This window comes from Pantherophis guttatus, chromosome 8 (assembly GCF_059756535.1).
Source record: "Pantherophis guttatus breed Tessera chromosome 8, ASM5975653v1, whole genome shotgun sequence".
NCBI classification, from domain to species: Eukaryota; Metazoa; Chordata; class Lepidosauria; order Squamata; family Colubridae; genus Pantherophis; species Pantherophis guttatus.
In genome coordinates, this window is record NC_142070.1 from 41,720,371 (window position 1) to 41,735,999 (window position 15,629).

Consider the following 15,629-nt stretch of genomic DNA (forward strand, 5'->3'; position numbering starts at 1 on the left):
CTAACAAAAAAGAATGAATTTCATAGGAGTAGGGACTAAGTTATGATTATGCCAGGTAGATCAGTGGCTTCCTCTATAACTGAGTTCATACATTGCACTAAATCATCATTTTCTTAAATTTAAATCCAGTGACTGTGGTTTAAAAATGATGTTTTCAGGTAAATTGTGCAAACCTAATCCATTGTGGTTTATTTAATATGCTAGCAGTAAACAGATCATGGTTTGGCCTACTGTGCAGACTCAGCCCCATTCTCCATTCACCTTCTCCTGCCCTTAGCCAAGGGAGGGACAAATTTGGACAAATGGAGACTTTGAATCTACAATTCTTAACCATCACACTCTGATCAAATAAGCTACATGGCTACACACATGTAAAACGTCCCTACAATTTATATTTATGGCCTGAAGCTCCTAGTTTTTAATGTCAAATGGGAACATGGCATGAAAACATTCATGCTAAGCTTTTGTCACATTCCTAAAAGATGTTGCAGCCTTGCCTGACTTCCAACACAGACTCCTACTCCTATGGGATATTTTAATCCTACTGGTTAAGCACCATCTAGGCACAGAATCTAAAAGCATAATTCAGCTGTAAATTAACTGCTAAGTAGCTTGAATTTCTTGCACATTTGCAACACAACAACTAGAAATACATTTAGGCTTTAGGAAGTCCTGTTCCAGAAGCTCAGAATGTCAGCTATCAGATCAAAGGGTCATTCACCTGCTCATCTTACAATGTTAAATATGTGTCTGTCAACCCACAGTACACATTTGTCTGTCTACAAAGAACAGATAAATGTGTTCCACAGAATAACAAGACAAGCATTTGTCATCAGAAATGGCAAGATTAAAAATATTGGTTACAAGGCATTTTTAATTTCCCAGATGCTTCATTACTGACATAAATAGATTCATTCTTGAACAAAAGGTTCAAGGAAGTCAGCAAGATGAAACGGTTGACATCTTATTGTTTAATAATTTAATTTTGTCATCTCTAATTTGTATCAACAGAATAGATTGTTATCTCCAAATATTTTGGCCATTTACTTTTTTTTGTACAATAAAGAGGAAAAGAACCAACCAATTTTCAATGTTTGTATTTTCAAATTGGAAAAAAAAAATGAAGTATAAATGGCAACTGTATCTATTTATAAACTTGTAATAATTATTTTCAAAATCTTGTAAGATGTACAAAATAGAAATATACATAACCAGAAAAATTGAACTCAAATTTGGTCCTAAATTGTGCAAAAAACAGCCTGAGGGCATCTGAATTTCCTTTTTATTGCCTGTAGTTTGAAACCTGTGTGTCCTAATCTGTTCCGAATAGGTAGATGTTAAATTGCAATCAGACATAAAATTATCTCTAAAAAATGATCCTTGTTAATTTTTCCCCTCAGTGTATAAGTGTTTTTCAAAAAATCAGGGCAACCTGGTCTACTCAAATATGGGACGGAACATACTGCTTCCGCTTTCGCCTTTCAGCCCCAATCCAGGAGCCTTTGCAGGCAGTCGCTTTCAAGACAAACTATTTTTTGTGTTGAATTTGTATTTACTGACAAAGAAATAAAGGGAGACTAATATAGATCTATTTCAAACTATTTAGCTCTCATCAGCTAGCATACCCTTCTGGGATTCGAACCTGGTCTACTTACATATTAGGTAGATGTATTAACTTCTAAACCAAGGGGCCTCCTCACTTTGTCAGATATACTAGGGGAGAGATTAAGTTTTTTTTTTAAACAATCAGGGCAACCTGGTCTATCCAAATATGGCTAGCTGACGAGAGCTAAATTGCTTGAAATAGATCTATGCTAGTCTCCCTTTATTTCTTTGTCGGTAAAAATAAATTCAACACAAAAAATAGTTTGTCATGAAAGCGACTGCCTGCAAAATCTCCTGGATTGGGGCTGAAAAGTGAAAGTGGAAGCAATATGCTCCATCCCATATTTGGGTAGACCAAGTTGCTCTACCTAACATGTGAGTAGACCGGGTTTGAATCCTAGAAGGATATGGCTAGCTGACGAGAGCTAAATAACTTGAAATAGATCTATATTAGTTTCCCTTTATTTATCGGTAAATTTAAATTCGACACTCCCCCAGTGTATATGATATTCCAAAAAGGTTAAAAGACATACTGTGCCTGGAAAGAATCTCATATTTATCTATCAGTTTATTTTTCAAACAACCCTGTAAAAAATTGCACATGTTGTCCTGCCAAATGTGTTGCATATCCCAAAGGGCACTGCTTTTTTTTTTTCTAAAAAAGATATATTGACATTATTTTCCTCTTTCAAACATGATAGATTCAGAATCAAAATCCCCTCAAGGAAGGAGAAAAATGTAGAAGTATATTTTATTTGTAAAGCAGCAATTTTTCAAGAGATCTTTTGTGTTATATTGGTTCCTCCCAGCTCCTTCAACTCATAGATAATTTGTACAGATTAGCTGCAGAGATGTGTACAGATAAGTGTTAGCTGCATAATGTGAGAGGAAGTACTAGAAACTCTTAAATTGTTATTTAGTTCATTTCTCAGTACTTTACAGCCTAGGCCTGCCTAGTAGAGGAGCTACCAGACTGTATATTGAAAAGGGAGGAAAAACAGAAAGTGCTAATACTTGGATGAGAGGTGAATTCCCATTCAAGGGAATCCTTGGATTTAGAAGACTGAGAAGCTGAGAAAACATCCATAAAAGTAGCAACAGCAAGACAGTTTTATATTAGAAGGAGAAGGAGGAGAAGCAGGAGGAGGGGGAGGAAGAGGAGGAGAAGGAGCAGCAGTAGCTGCCACAAGGAGAAAGGCTAAAGAAAAGTATTTTAAGAAGGTTGTCAATGAGTATACCCATTGTACTAAGTTTTAATATGAGTTAACTGGTTTTTATTGTGTGTATGCAGACACTGGAAAAATTTGGGTCAGGGCTTTGCTTGCTTAGTGAACAGTGGCAGTTTATTCATTAGATCACAATTAAACAAATCATGACTTGGTATTGTAGAAAGTTAGCACCCACCCCTCTCACAGAAGAACGAAATGTTCTAGGAAATATTAAGGCGACAGAATGTTTTATTTTTCCTAAAGGAGAAGCATGTTTCTAAAGACAAACTCAGAACCTCAGCTCCCTGCCCCCCCCAGCAGATATTTTGGTGCCAACTATCTACAAGACAAAGGCTGGGCCAGTTTATCTACAAAACAAAAGACATGGCCCTCAGGACATGATAGGATTAGCCCTCACTCAAGATCCAAACCAGGACAAAGCCATTAAGCCATAATAGGAATTGCCCAAAGCCCCTTCATTACATCATCACCAAGCCAGATTCAACCAGGCCTGGGACTCAAGACAACCTATAAAGTTACTCCTGCATGGCCCCATGGGAGTCTTACAACCAATCAGAGTACATTTCTTACACAGGAACAGGAAGCTTCAAGGAGGGGCCCAAGAGAGGGTATAAATCTTTCTCCCTCTCTCAGCCATGTGTTCTTTTTGCCCAGGACCCCAAACCATATGGTCCTGTCTACCATTAAACCATCTTTCCAAGCAGTCTCCATGTTTCCAGTGTCTTTCTTCCCACTTGGAACTGAACCCAGATGGACATTTCTTCCAACAGTATGAATGGACAAACCCAGGCTGTGAATGTAAAGCATTTTTAACACACTGAAATCTAATATTAACTTATAACTGATCTAAATGGGGCATATTTCTCAGATGATATTTATATAATTGTGTTGTAAACTGCTGTTCAGCTGATTGTTCCATTGAGTATTTATAGGCTAGCTCGTTTAATGGGCTATTCTATTCTGCACTGCAATAGCAACATAATTTACATTATTGCTGTTCGGTATCTTTAAACACAAGGTTTTGTGAGCTCACAACCTTGTGAGTTTAAGTAAGGCTTCACAATGTGGGCTTGCAAAATTACTATTGGCCATTTGTTGGCAATAAAGAAATACGTAAAACTGACATCTGGAGCTCATCTGGATTTCTGCATTCCAAATTTAGTAGCCCTAGTGGGCAAGAAGAAAATAAATGATCTTTCTAAGCGAGTTTAATGACTAAGTGGAGTTTTTGCATGCTTCAGCAAGAACTATTTCTGAACTATCTTTTAGAAGTGCCAATTCTGGTTCTCAGAACAGCATGATGAAAAGAAATTTGTATAATGCTGGGTAACAGAAGGAAGGGAATGCTGTTTCAAAATGTTTTGTAGTAGCTAAGGTAGTCAGACAAAGTGTCTCTTTCCCATTGCATAAATCAGATGACATGTTGTTTTAATCCTTTGGACACAGAATTCAATGAGATTGGAAGCAAATGGAGTTGCTGGAGAACTGAAATGACAGTTCACTAACGAATATGCAAGTATGCTGTCCTACTATCACAGTATTTGTATTAAACCAATTTAAGATTTCCAAAGTAGTATACAATTTTTCAACTTCATGATAAGATGGCTAAAAATCCCCCAAAGGAAGAAAACATTTCCGACTTTTTTTTTCTGGAATGGTCACTGACCTGAACGATCATTTACTAAATTGGAAATTCTGAGCACTTAACTATTATTTATTAAACTATTAATTCCCAGCCGGCAACTTCCAAATGAGTGGACTTCAATTCCCAGAGGTCCCCAGTACCAGAGAGATGAAGTCCCTGCATGTGGAAATGGTCAAAATTGGGAAAACTTTATTGGAGCTCTGTTGTATATATTCGAATTTGAATTAAACGTTTATGTAGTTGGGGAGTTGTATGCCACTCAAAATCTGGTGAATAGAGACGTCTGTAAGTCTTGTAAATAAACTAATAGCATCTAACACATTAATTAAGTGTTTGGAGAATAGATATTGTTTTACAAAACAGAATTCTTCAGGAATTTTTTTTGCCCGGAACTGCACTTCTCAGGAGTTGTTGTTTTAAAACATATTTTGCAATAAAGAAGGTAAGATCTTTAAAAACTTGATCCTCTGATTACATTACTTACAAGGCAAAACTTACTCATCCATTAACACCGACATTTATTTCCAGGAAGGAAAAAACAAACAAACACCTGATGCCAGAGAGACTTCTTAAATTAAGCATGCCTTCGAACAGACCTCGGGAATGCAAGCATGTTGTCACGCCAACACAACATACGTCCAGGTGCGTTCACAGCCCGAGGTTATCGTTAGTACCGTACTACCGTATAGTTTCAAATGCGTCATCGCTGTCTATGAATAAATAGGCTATTAATTGGGGGAGAGAGTTGGAGCCCGTAGGCTTGCCAATGAACAGGAAGGGCCGCGATATGAAACTCGCAATTTTTCGCAGGGCGCTCCTTTCCATGAGCCAAGCCATCCCAGTCCCCTTTCCAAGACAACTTGGGAGACCGTCCAATTCCTGCAGGCAGGAACGCCGACAGCGCGCGAGGACCTGCCAGCCACTGCCTCGCCTCGCCATTGGCTAGGAGGGCTGGGCGGACTCCCCGTGTTCATCAGCTCTCCGGGGCGTGGGAAGGCAAGGGGGCCTGTGAGGGGGGCGGCCCGAGTGGAATGTGGGGGCGGGGCCACGCGCCAAAGAATTTCGGAACCCTGAGTTCTTTCTTCGGCCGGCTCGCTGTCGAGTGAGCAGCCAGCGCTGGACGGGCTCCCCTCTCGAAGCACCCGCAGCTCCGCGCCTCCGCTTGCCGCAAGTCCGCCTGTCCGCCCGCCAGCACTTCAGACGGCTCCAGTGAGTGGAAGCACCTCTTCGCCCCCTCGTTCCTTCCCCCGCGCTTCTTTCCCCTGGACACACACACACGCGCGCGCACAGACTCCTCTCTGCGGGCGCTTTGCCTAGAACTGCCGGGCGAAGCGAAGTTTCCCTCCCCTCCGCTTAATAAGGCTTCCCGCTGAGAGTTGGGGAGGGATTTTAAAAAACAAAAGCAGCGTTCCGTGGAAAGTGTTTTTCTTTCCATGAGCACGTGGGGACAGTTTATTTAGGCACGGGAGGTGGCGGGGAGAGCAAGGCGGTGAAAAGAGGGCGCTCTTGGGAAAAGCAGATTGCGTGGCAGGGAAGCGGCGGTGTGGGGAGGGAGGGGAGCGAAAAAAACCCGGGAGTTCCTGACCAAAAGGCTGTGGAAAGCGTGGAGGGGTTAAGGATAAGGTGTGAATGGCTTGCTGGTCTCTGAACTTTCTCGTTTGTCGCGATCTTGGATGCCACCGCATCTCGTCCTGTGCCAGTAATACCCGCGTGGCTGGCAGATGTTCAGCTGATGCAATTTTTCCTGTCAGCGACTCTTTTCCGCCAGGGAAATGCCGCTGTTGAATCTGAGCTCTTATGTGGCTGATGTAAAAGAAAATCGGAACCCCACCCCCCAGGAAAGGCTGGCTAGCTTAGGATCCCACGCAAAAATCCCTTTGACTGCACTTTCTATTCTGTTCATAGGCGCTGTTCCAGAGTCCCATGAAAGGATTCTGTTGCAAGGTACTTGTTCTAAAGGCAGTTTAGACTTTAACATGAGGCAGGCATGATGAAAGGCATAAGATGGAAGGAATGTTAGCAACTCAACCACCACCCCTTGTTTACTTCTGCTTTGCCTGATCTACACTGTGGGTGAGGTAAAGGACAGCTTGGGGTGATTTTGTCCTGTTTTCAGGGTTGAGTTGGTTCAAGCTGGTTGCATGGTGTATTTATAGTTAAAACTTCATGACAGTATGTGCTGTTTACGCAAAGACCAGGGATTCATTGGCTTGTCTGATTCAAAACAAAAGCTGTGATGCCTCGTGTAAGAATGAAATAAAATACCAGGGCATTTCACTTCAATGGTTAAGTGTGAATTGGAGAAAAAAGAGGCCAGAAATATTCTAAGCAAAGTTCAAAATTGCCTGTCAAACTTATTTCATCCTGAAAGGTCATTTGAACTACTTTTAACTAGGGGTAAGTGATTGTATACATTGCTAAGTAGTATATCTGATCTGGGGAAAGCCTCTGGCTTTCTCTGGAATCTCTGTTCTCAGAGCAAGAACAGGATGCAGATAAATCCTCTTCCTTGTTAGAACTGGCTTTGCTGGAGGAGATGAATTCTCCTCATTCTCTCTCTGAGGTACTAGGTCAGTTGGTCTTTGGGAAGCCAAAGGCCAGCCCAAACCAGTTTTTTTTTTCTTCAAGCACAATTTTTCATACATACTTTAAATAAAGAAATCAGTGAACACAGATGGTATCCTTTTTAAGGGTCAGATGGGAAATTCCAGTAAACTGGTCTAGGTCTGTTTTACAATAATCAGTGGTGATTAACATGAGAGAGAAGTGGATCAGTACTATACATTGGACATCTTGCATTCTTCCTGTAACAAAAATACATAATCTGTGTTTAGCCATCACAGACTATAACTTTTGTTTTTGCTGTTTAAAACAGATTATTTGGAGGATTACACTTCCTGCTAGAATAGGGGTGTCAAATTCAATTTCATTGAGGGCCACATCAGGGTTGTGTTTGACCTCAGGGAGCTAGGGTGGGCGTGGCCAGGGTGGGCATGGCTAGCTCGACGTCACTTACGTTGGGGGCGCCTGTGGCAGCCCAAGCGATCTGCCAGTGAAAACGGAGCTCAAGAGGGCCACACGTTTTCACTGGCAGAAGCACCATGTCCTTCACTGTTTCCAGGGTGGCCCCATGGGCCAAATCTAAGCACCCCATGGGCTGGATCCAGCCCCCGGGGCCTTGAGTTTGACATCCCTGTGGTAGAACATAGATTATTTTAAAAAGTCTTTGTGGCTTAGTTCCTGCATGGTTTATAAAAGTGGCTGGCTTCACATAACATACTTTTTCAAAACTAGCTAAACAAAAATATCTGTAGCAGTGCTTTCAATATACAGATATTCCTTATTCAGAAAGAATTGAGCAAATAATGCAGTGTCTTCAACACACACATAACTAATATTCACCTTCTTTATGTATGTGTATTTTTTTTACTTCCAAGTAGTGTAGTGATTACAAGTCACGTCATTTATGTAATGCTGGCAATCATAGCCAGCATTGAGTGGCATTTCAAGTCATATGGCAATACAATGCTCCTTTGTTGAGGATTGTGTTTCTTATGTTGGCATTGCTTGGTCTGAACAAGAAATTGAGAGTAAAATCTAAAATCTGTATTAAATTTGCTGTAAATCACAAAACCAAATAACCAGTGCAGTTTTCTTGAATAACTTGTTCAAGACGGTTCTGTCTATTCCAGAGTGCAGACCTCAGATTGATTTAAGTTGGTGTATGGGTGGGTGTTTTTGTGTTTAGCTGTATGGAGGGACATCTTAAAGAATAATATAGCAGAATGATATATAGAGACCATCTTCCATTAAACTCTCAGAACAGAAAATATAGATGTTATGTAATTTCCTTACCAAGGTTATACTACACTACACTACTTTTATATTGTATGTGTTCTTCTTTTTTTCCTCCCAGTTGCACTAACAACCCAATGTAGGACAAAACCTGTTTTATGCATACATATTACTTCCTGACATGAAGAACAATGGAATTTAACATCAGAGAGGTGTTGCAGTCTGTTTCATTGGATCTGTTTATGTTAGATAGCAGACAACTATTTTTCTTTGATGTTTTAATTTGGCTTCTGGCACTGAGAAAAAAATCGGCCTGTTTGGTGGCCTAAATAGACCATCACATGTTCAATATTGTTTAACATAATTACTGGCCTCAAGACAGTCCTTTTCGAATATATTCTTTTGGCAACTATTCTACTAGGAATGTGTTGCATTTATTTATTTGTTTGTTTTGTTCTGAAAGAATAACCACATTAAACCATTATGGCAAAGCCTAGTTTGTATAAATTTGCAAAAACAAAAACAAGCATACATTTTGGTCTAGGAGTATTTTGTTCTCAAAAAACTATAAACCCATCTTGGTTGCTTTATGGTTATAATGCAGCTTCTTAAAATTAAAAAAAAAATTGCTTAATTCTGAATGTAATGAGTTCCTTGGTTTTGTTGGGATTTACCAAAAACATTTTTTGAACAGCTCATGTAGTTGGAATCTTTATTTAGGCTCAAATTATCATAGTTAATATATTATTACAAGTTTTATTTCTCACAAAATAAAATTATGTGATTGTTAGATATACCAACATTTATTTTGCTTTATGAAAAGTCAAATCCCATTCTATAAAATAGTTTTTATTGATACATAGTTTGGTTGTTCACTTGACTGGTTAAAAAACATGATTTCAGTGGGATTTCTAACACTTTGGTTATTTTTTTTTTTACTCCTTGTATACTGACAGATGGGGGTTACACTTAGCCCAGTGAACCAAATTAATGAGCAGAACCTGCATTAATTTACTGTTGATGTTGCACTTTGTGTCTGCACACAAAGATGGTGCAGAACTAATCTGCTTAAAGTGAATGTTTATGCAGTATTTGCTTTTGCTTGGTGGCCTTTCAACCTAATATTAGATGCTAGAGCTGGAGGTGATAGAATCTGTGGATTGATAAGAAATCAGGATGTGAAATCTGATATTGATAATGTCTGCAGTTCTTTTTTAGATTTACAAACCACCACTGACAGCAGTAATTTCACTATTAAGTTGTTTGATAGTCTTGTTGCAGATAACTAAGGATGCTATTTTTTAAAAATAGGTAATCTTTATTTTTCACTGGGATAGTTGGAATTAGTATTTCAAATCAACCCATCTTCTGTTTTGTATTGTACCTTAAACCTTTAGTAGAAAATGTGATGTTGAACAGGTAGCTTTTAAAACATTCTTGCTTTGACAGCACTACCTTCCCTGTCTCATGAATTTTGTATGGTTCTGTAGCAGTCTACTATCTGCTATATTAATGACAGTTTCATAAGCCCTTTTGGACATAGGAACCAAAATATTTTTGGATATTGGTTAGCATTTGAAATGCAGAAATATTGAACCATAGGATTTTAGTTAATTTTTTAGGCTAAAACTAATTTAAGATGAACTTGGTAATCTACAGTTTCTGTTGTTTTTGATGTTTGTTTATTTGCGTCAGAAGCATCACAATTAAAATAAGGCATACTATACAATATTTAAAAGAAGAAGTACAAGATTAAAATATGTACAAGTTAAACAAATCTTGCCCAAAAACTAGCAACATTAATTGCGTTCTGTCATGCTGCCATAAGGTCCTGAGGGGTACACTGATTAGGACACAAAGGACAAGTCTACATATATGTTGTCTGCCTGTCACTAGAATTGCAAAGGGCAGAAGGCACCAGAGAGCCCCATTTGTTGTGGGTGTCTCTGGATCTTGTGCAGTCTATTCAATGATATTTCCATACTTTCTATCTTTCATTAGGCCCAGGTGCCAGTTCGTCCATTGGTTCCATCCAGTATTGGTGCTTTGGTGCTTTCCATAGGTTAACTCTGCTTTCAAATTCTTCGGCCTAAGGAAGTTTTCCTGGATTTTAATCTCTGATGAGCTGGTTATAAACCATAGAGAAGGTGTTGTCTAGATAGAGTTGATTTAAGTCTCTCTGTATGCTGCTTCTTCTCTGCGAACAGTAGGTGGGGCAATGCTTTAGGCAGCTCCAGCTAGGTGGTAGATCTTATCTAGAGGAGTAGATTTAAGGCAGGGGTGTCAAACTCACGTTGTCACGGTGGTGTCATGTGACGTATCAGGACTTCCCCCCCTTCGCTAAACCAGGTGTAGACTGCGCATGATGCATCCGGCCCATGGACCAGGAGTTTGACAGCCCTGATTTAAGGCGTATCAGGTAACAATTCAGCTAGCTTCATTCAAAGCAACATCTTCTTTCCCAGTGTGTGCTGATTTATACCAGACTAGGCAGTCATATTCACCTATCGAGTAGTAAAAAGCCAGAGCTGTTGTCTTAGGGACCCTTAGAGCTCATTAATGAGAATGTTGTTTTGTCCACTGACAAAACAACATTAGTGTTGGTACAGTGCTGCTTTTATGTTATGGTCCTATCTAGTGTTTGTGTAACTACCTTTGCTGAGTTTGTAGTAGGTTGTACAGTCCTAATGGATTACATTCCATTCTATCCATTTCTTCTAAAAAACCCACAGGCAGAGGAAGACCTGTACTTCTTATAAATAATAATAACTACATACAGATAGTCCTCGACTTATGGCCATAATTGAACCCAGAATTATAGTTGTAAGTCATGCCAGTCATTAATCACCACATGACTGGGGCCAATTATCTTTTTTGCAGTAATCCATTAAGTGAATGCGGCAATTGTAGAGCGAACACTTTAGCCCTTAAACAAATCAATTGTTTTCAATAGATGTTTTTTGCTGGAAACTGGAAGTACATGGCAGTTTTCAGCAAAAAATGTAAATTGTTTATATGTGATTGCAGGACACTGCAGACGACCATAAATGTGGCTGGTTGCTGAGAGCTTAAAATGCAATCCCATGACTATAGGGTGGTGCAGCCGTCAGAATTTTGATTCTGGGTGATAGCTTTGGGGAGGTCCATTGTAACTTCAAACAATCATTAAATAACTGGTTGTAAGTGAAGGTCTATCTCAGGGGTGTGAAACTCAAGGCCCAGGGGCTGGATCTGTCCCATGGGGTGCTTAGATCTGGCCCACAGGGCTTCCCTGGAAACAGCAAAGGACTGGCCCGTGGTGCCTCTGCCACTGAAAATGGAGCTTGGGAGGGCCACCTCAGGAGGGCCGCACCCGAGCTCAGTTTTCACTGTCAGCGGGTTGCGGGAGGCCATCACAGCTGAAAATGGAGCTCAGGTGCCTGTTTTCACTGGCAGAGTGTTTGGGCCGCCAAAGATGCCCCCGACATGAGTGATATCGAGCTGGCCATGCCCACCCTGGCCCCCGAGCTCAACTCCAATTCTGATGTGGTCCTCAGTGAAATTGAGTTTGACACCCCTGGTCTATCTGCACATAAATTTAATAAATAAATAAAAACCATGAAGAAATACCCGATGTTATATTTTTAGCACATAGGAAATACTAGCAAATCAAATGTGATATTTATTTTTATTTTTCTGTTACTATTTAGAATTGTTATGGTCATCATGTTAAAGACTGGTTTTGCACATTATGCTAAATCATAATACAGTGAGCTTGTTTTGTGATCTCAAATAATGTAATTTGTAAACCATAGTTAATGATTGGTAATATATTATGTGAGTCCAGTCAATTGAGTTCTTAAAAATAAGATGTATTGAAATAAACACTGTATGTACCAAGTCATCATCTGTCTCATATTAAAGGTAATGATGGTAAAAAGGGAAACTATGTCATTGATTTTAATAGGCTCTTTTGAAGATTTTCCTAACACTTACAACTCGTCATGATTCCCCCTTAAGAATCTTGTATTAAATTGAATTTAATAAAATATACACTTCTTTTTTTGGTATAGGTTGAATAGAAAAACTCTGAAACACTAAAACACTAGCTAAACATCTGGAAGGTTTGATATACAGATTGAACAATATGACCTTTAAACTTTCCTCTGTAACATTACTCTACAAAATGTGTGTGCTACTTACTTACATTTGAATGTAAGAGTTCTTGACAGATTCCTAAAATAATTCTTTGCTGAATTATATCAATAGTTTGCTTATGTCATCTACTACTAACTTTTCTGATGCATTGGACTTTGTCACAGAACATTTTCACTGTATTGGCTTTTGAGAATTTCTATGGGTTCTTCTTTGTAACAAGCTTATGTAATAATAAATTTATAATACGTTTAGATGTGTTTAAATTCTACAGAGCAATAATAATAATAATAATAATAATAATAATAATAATAATAATAATAATTATTATTATTATTATTATTATTTTATTTCTATACCGCCCTTCTCCCGAAGGACTCAGGGCGGTGTACAGCCTATTGAAAAACACAAAACAAAACAAAACAATTAAAATTTAAAATCATTAAATAGATTAGGCTCAAATTAAAATCCCAGAAATTTAAAATACCCCAATTTAAAATTATTATGTTGATAGCCCGGCCTGGCGGAACAACAGGGTCTTCAATGCGCAGCGAAACACCCGGAGGTCGGAGATCATACGTATTTCCAGGGGCAGTTCATTCCACAGGGCTGGGGCTCCCACAGAGAAGGCCCTCCCCCTGGGTGTCGCCAGCCGACATAACTTGGCCGATGGCACCCTGAGGAGACCCTCTCTGTGGGAGCGGACTGGTCGGTGGGAGGCTATTGGTGGCAGAAGTCGGTCTCGAAGGTACCCGGGTCCTATGCCATGGAGCACTTTAAAGGTGGTAACCAACACCTTGAATCGCACCTGGAAGACCACTGGGAGCCAGTGCAGCTCGCGCAGGAGGGGTGTCACATGGGCGCAACGAGTTGCGCCCATAACCACCCACGCGGCTGCATTCTGTATATATATATAATATATAATATATATATTATAATTACAGTACAAATGCAATCACTTTTGAATTACAATTATTTAAGATAAGTTGAAATGTAAGCATATTTTGAAAAACAGGTTTTTAATTGGAAATTTAAACGTATTTAGAAACACAGAATTGAGATCTGCAGCTCACTAATTCAGTGGGAGATTGAATTTATTATTGCTATAATAAACTTTTGTAGAATACACACCCTGGATACTTCACTGTGAAATTGATCTCAATTAACATAATTCAAAGTACAACTCCTTTTCCATCAAACTGATCCTGTTTGTATTCAAATCATTGTCTCCTAGTCCTAATACAGCTGGCACCTTCCACCTGTATCTGACACCCCCACCCCCACCCCCAGAAGACTGGAGAAGAGGAAGGCCATCTGAAGTAGTCCATTTTTCATGTGTTCTTGTCCCTGTGCTTGGATTACTTAATTTCAACCTCTCGAGTTTCCTGTCATGCATTTATTTTACAGAGTTAGCCTCTGACATTAAAAAAACAGACATCTAATCCATTCCTTCACATTTAATCTGTAATCGTCATTTCAAGATAATATAAATTATCCTTGGAAGTAAAAGAAACATTTATTTATATCTTAGGCAACTAAAGCCAAAGAGTTCCATTTTCAAGGTACGTGCTTTACTTTAAATAGCACTTAATGTATCAGTAACAGCATGAAGTATTTTCCTTGCAAACATAAAAGCAATCACTTGAATGTTGCTTCCTATACAAGGTTAGGACAGCATGGAAATGACGTTCCACTCATTTTTAACTGTTCTGTGCAGGTACAATTATACGGCTATGTATTTTAAACCATGTACCTTATGAAATACATTGGGAACTTGATGAGAGGTTTTCAAGCTGATCACATCATGCCTGCGTCAAATGACCTTCTGCTAACCCAAGCATATGTTGCAACTTTCTCCACTGACTGAAATAACCATGGAACAAGCCTGTCTGGAGCCAAAAGAAGGTTGCGGGTTTGCATTCAACACATGCATAGAGAAAATACAACATTTGAAATCTTCCTGTTATGTGGCACTAGACGTTTCATGAACCACATGTTGTAGGAATGAAGGATGCGGTACCTCCAAAAGTAGCTGAAAAATAATGCTTACTTTTGAATATCCTGTTTAAAAAAAGATAGTAATAACTGCAGGATCCAATCTGGGTCAGTCACAGGGACCAGAGGTTTAGTGTACCACATTCTGTTAAAGAGAAGTTCCCTGAAGACGGGTTCTAGCACGAGTCTGAAAGCTCGGAAGACTAAACCTCTGGTCCCAGTGGCCGACTCAGATTGGTATCCTATAACATTATCCTGGGACACGTATATTAGCCTTCATTCGGTAGTAACAACTACTAAATAAAGAAATCAGCATGTTATGTTATATTGTTTGTTTGTTTCCTGCATTTATTATTTTACAAATAACTCCAAATGGTGAACATATTTATTTATTTATTTATTTATTTATTTATTTATTTATTTATTAATTAAATTTTTATACCGCTCCCTCTCCTGAAGGACTCGGGGCGGTGAACAGCCAAAATTAAAAACACACAATACAAATATTAAAATACATTAAAACAAAAATTAAATTATCTTGGTTTCTCCAATTTAAAACCCCTTGCCCATAAAATTCCCCAATTAAAAGATTTTTAACCCAGCCCGGCTTGCTGAAATAAAAAAGTCTTCAGGGCCCGGCAGAATGTCCGGAGGTCCGGGATCAGTCGTATCCCTGGGGGTAGCTCATTCCAGAGGGCGGGTGCCCCCACAGAGAAGGCTCTTCCCTGGGGGGTCGCCAGCCGACATTGCCTGGCAGACGGCACCCTGAGGAGGCCCTCTCTGTGGGAGTGTGTTGGCCGGTGGGAGGTTATCGGAGGCAGAAGGTGGTCTCGTAAATAACCGGGTCCTAAGCCATGGAGCACTTTGAAGATGAGAACCAACACCTTGAAGCGCACTCGGAAGACCACTGGAAGACCAGCTCGTGCAGGAGAGGTGTCATGTGGGAGCGCCATGTCGCCCCCATAAGTACCCGCGAGGCCGCATTCTGCACCAGTTGGAGCCTCCGAGTGCTCCTCCAGGGGAGCCACATGTAGAGAGCATTGCAGTAGTCCAGGCGGGAAGTAACCCCTCCAAGAATGAGTGACCGTGCATAAGGAGTCCCGATTCAGAAAGGGACGCAACTAGCGTATCAGGTGAACGTGATAGAAAGCCCCCCTGGCCACGGCTGTCATATGCTCTTCTAAAGACAGCCGTGTGTCCAGGAGGACACCCAAGTTACACGCCCT

At 39.8% G+C, this 15,629-nt stretch overlaps 1 protein-coding gene across 4 annotated transcripts in view; it reads left to right on the forward strand.

Annotated features, from left to right (window-relative positions):
• Positions 1 to 5,445: 5,445 nt before the first annotated feature.
• Positions 5,446 to 15,629, forward strand: part of SLC7A2 (solute carrier family 7 member 2) — a 45,613-nt gene continuing 35,429 nt past the window's right edge. The window contains exon 1 of one of the 4 annotated variants that reach the window (XM_034442844.3): positions 5,446 to 5,688. The gene's annotated coding sequence lies outside the window, so the exon portion shown is untranslated. The remainder of the gene's footprint in view (positions 5,689 to 15,629) is intronic. The other 3 variants (XM_034442846.3, XM_034442848.3, XM_087874629.1) reach the window with 3 other exon arrangements.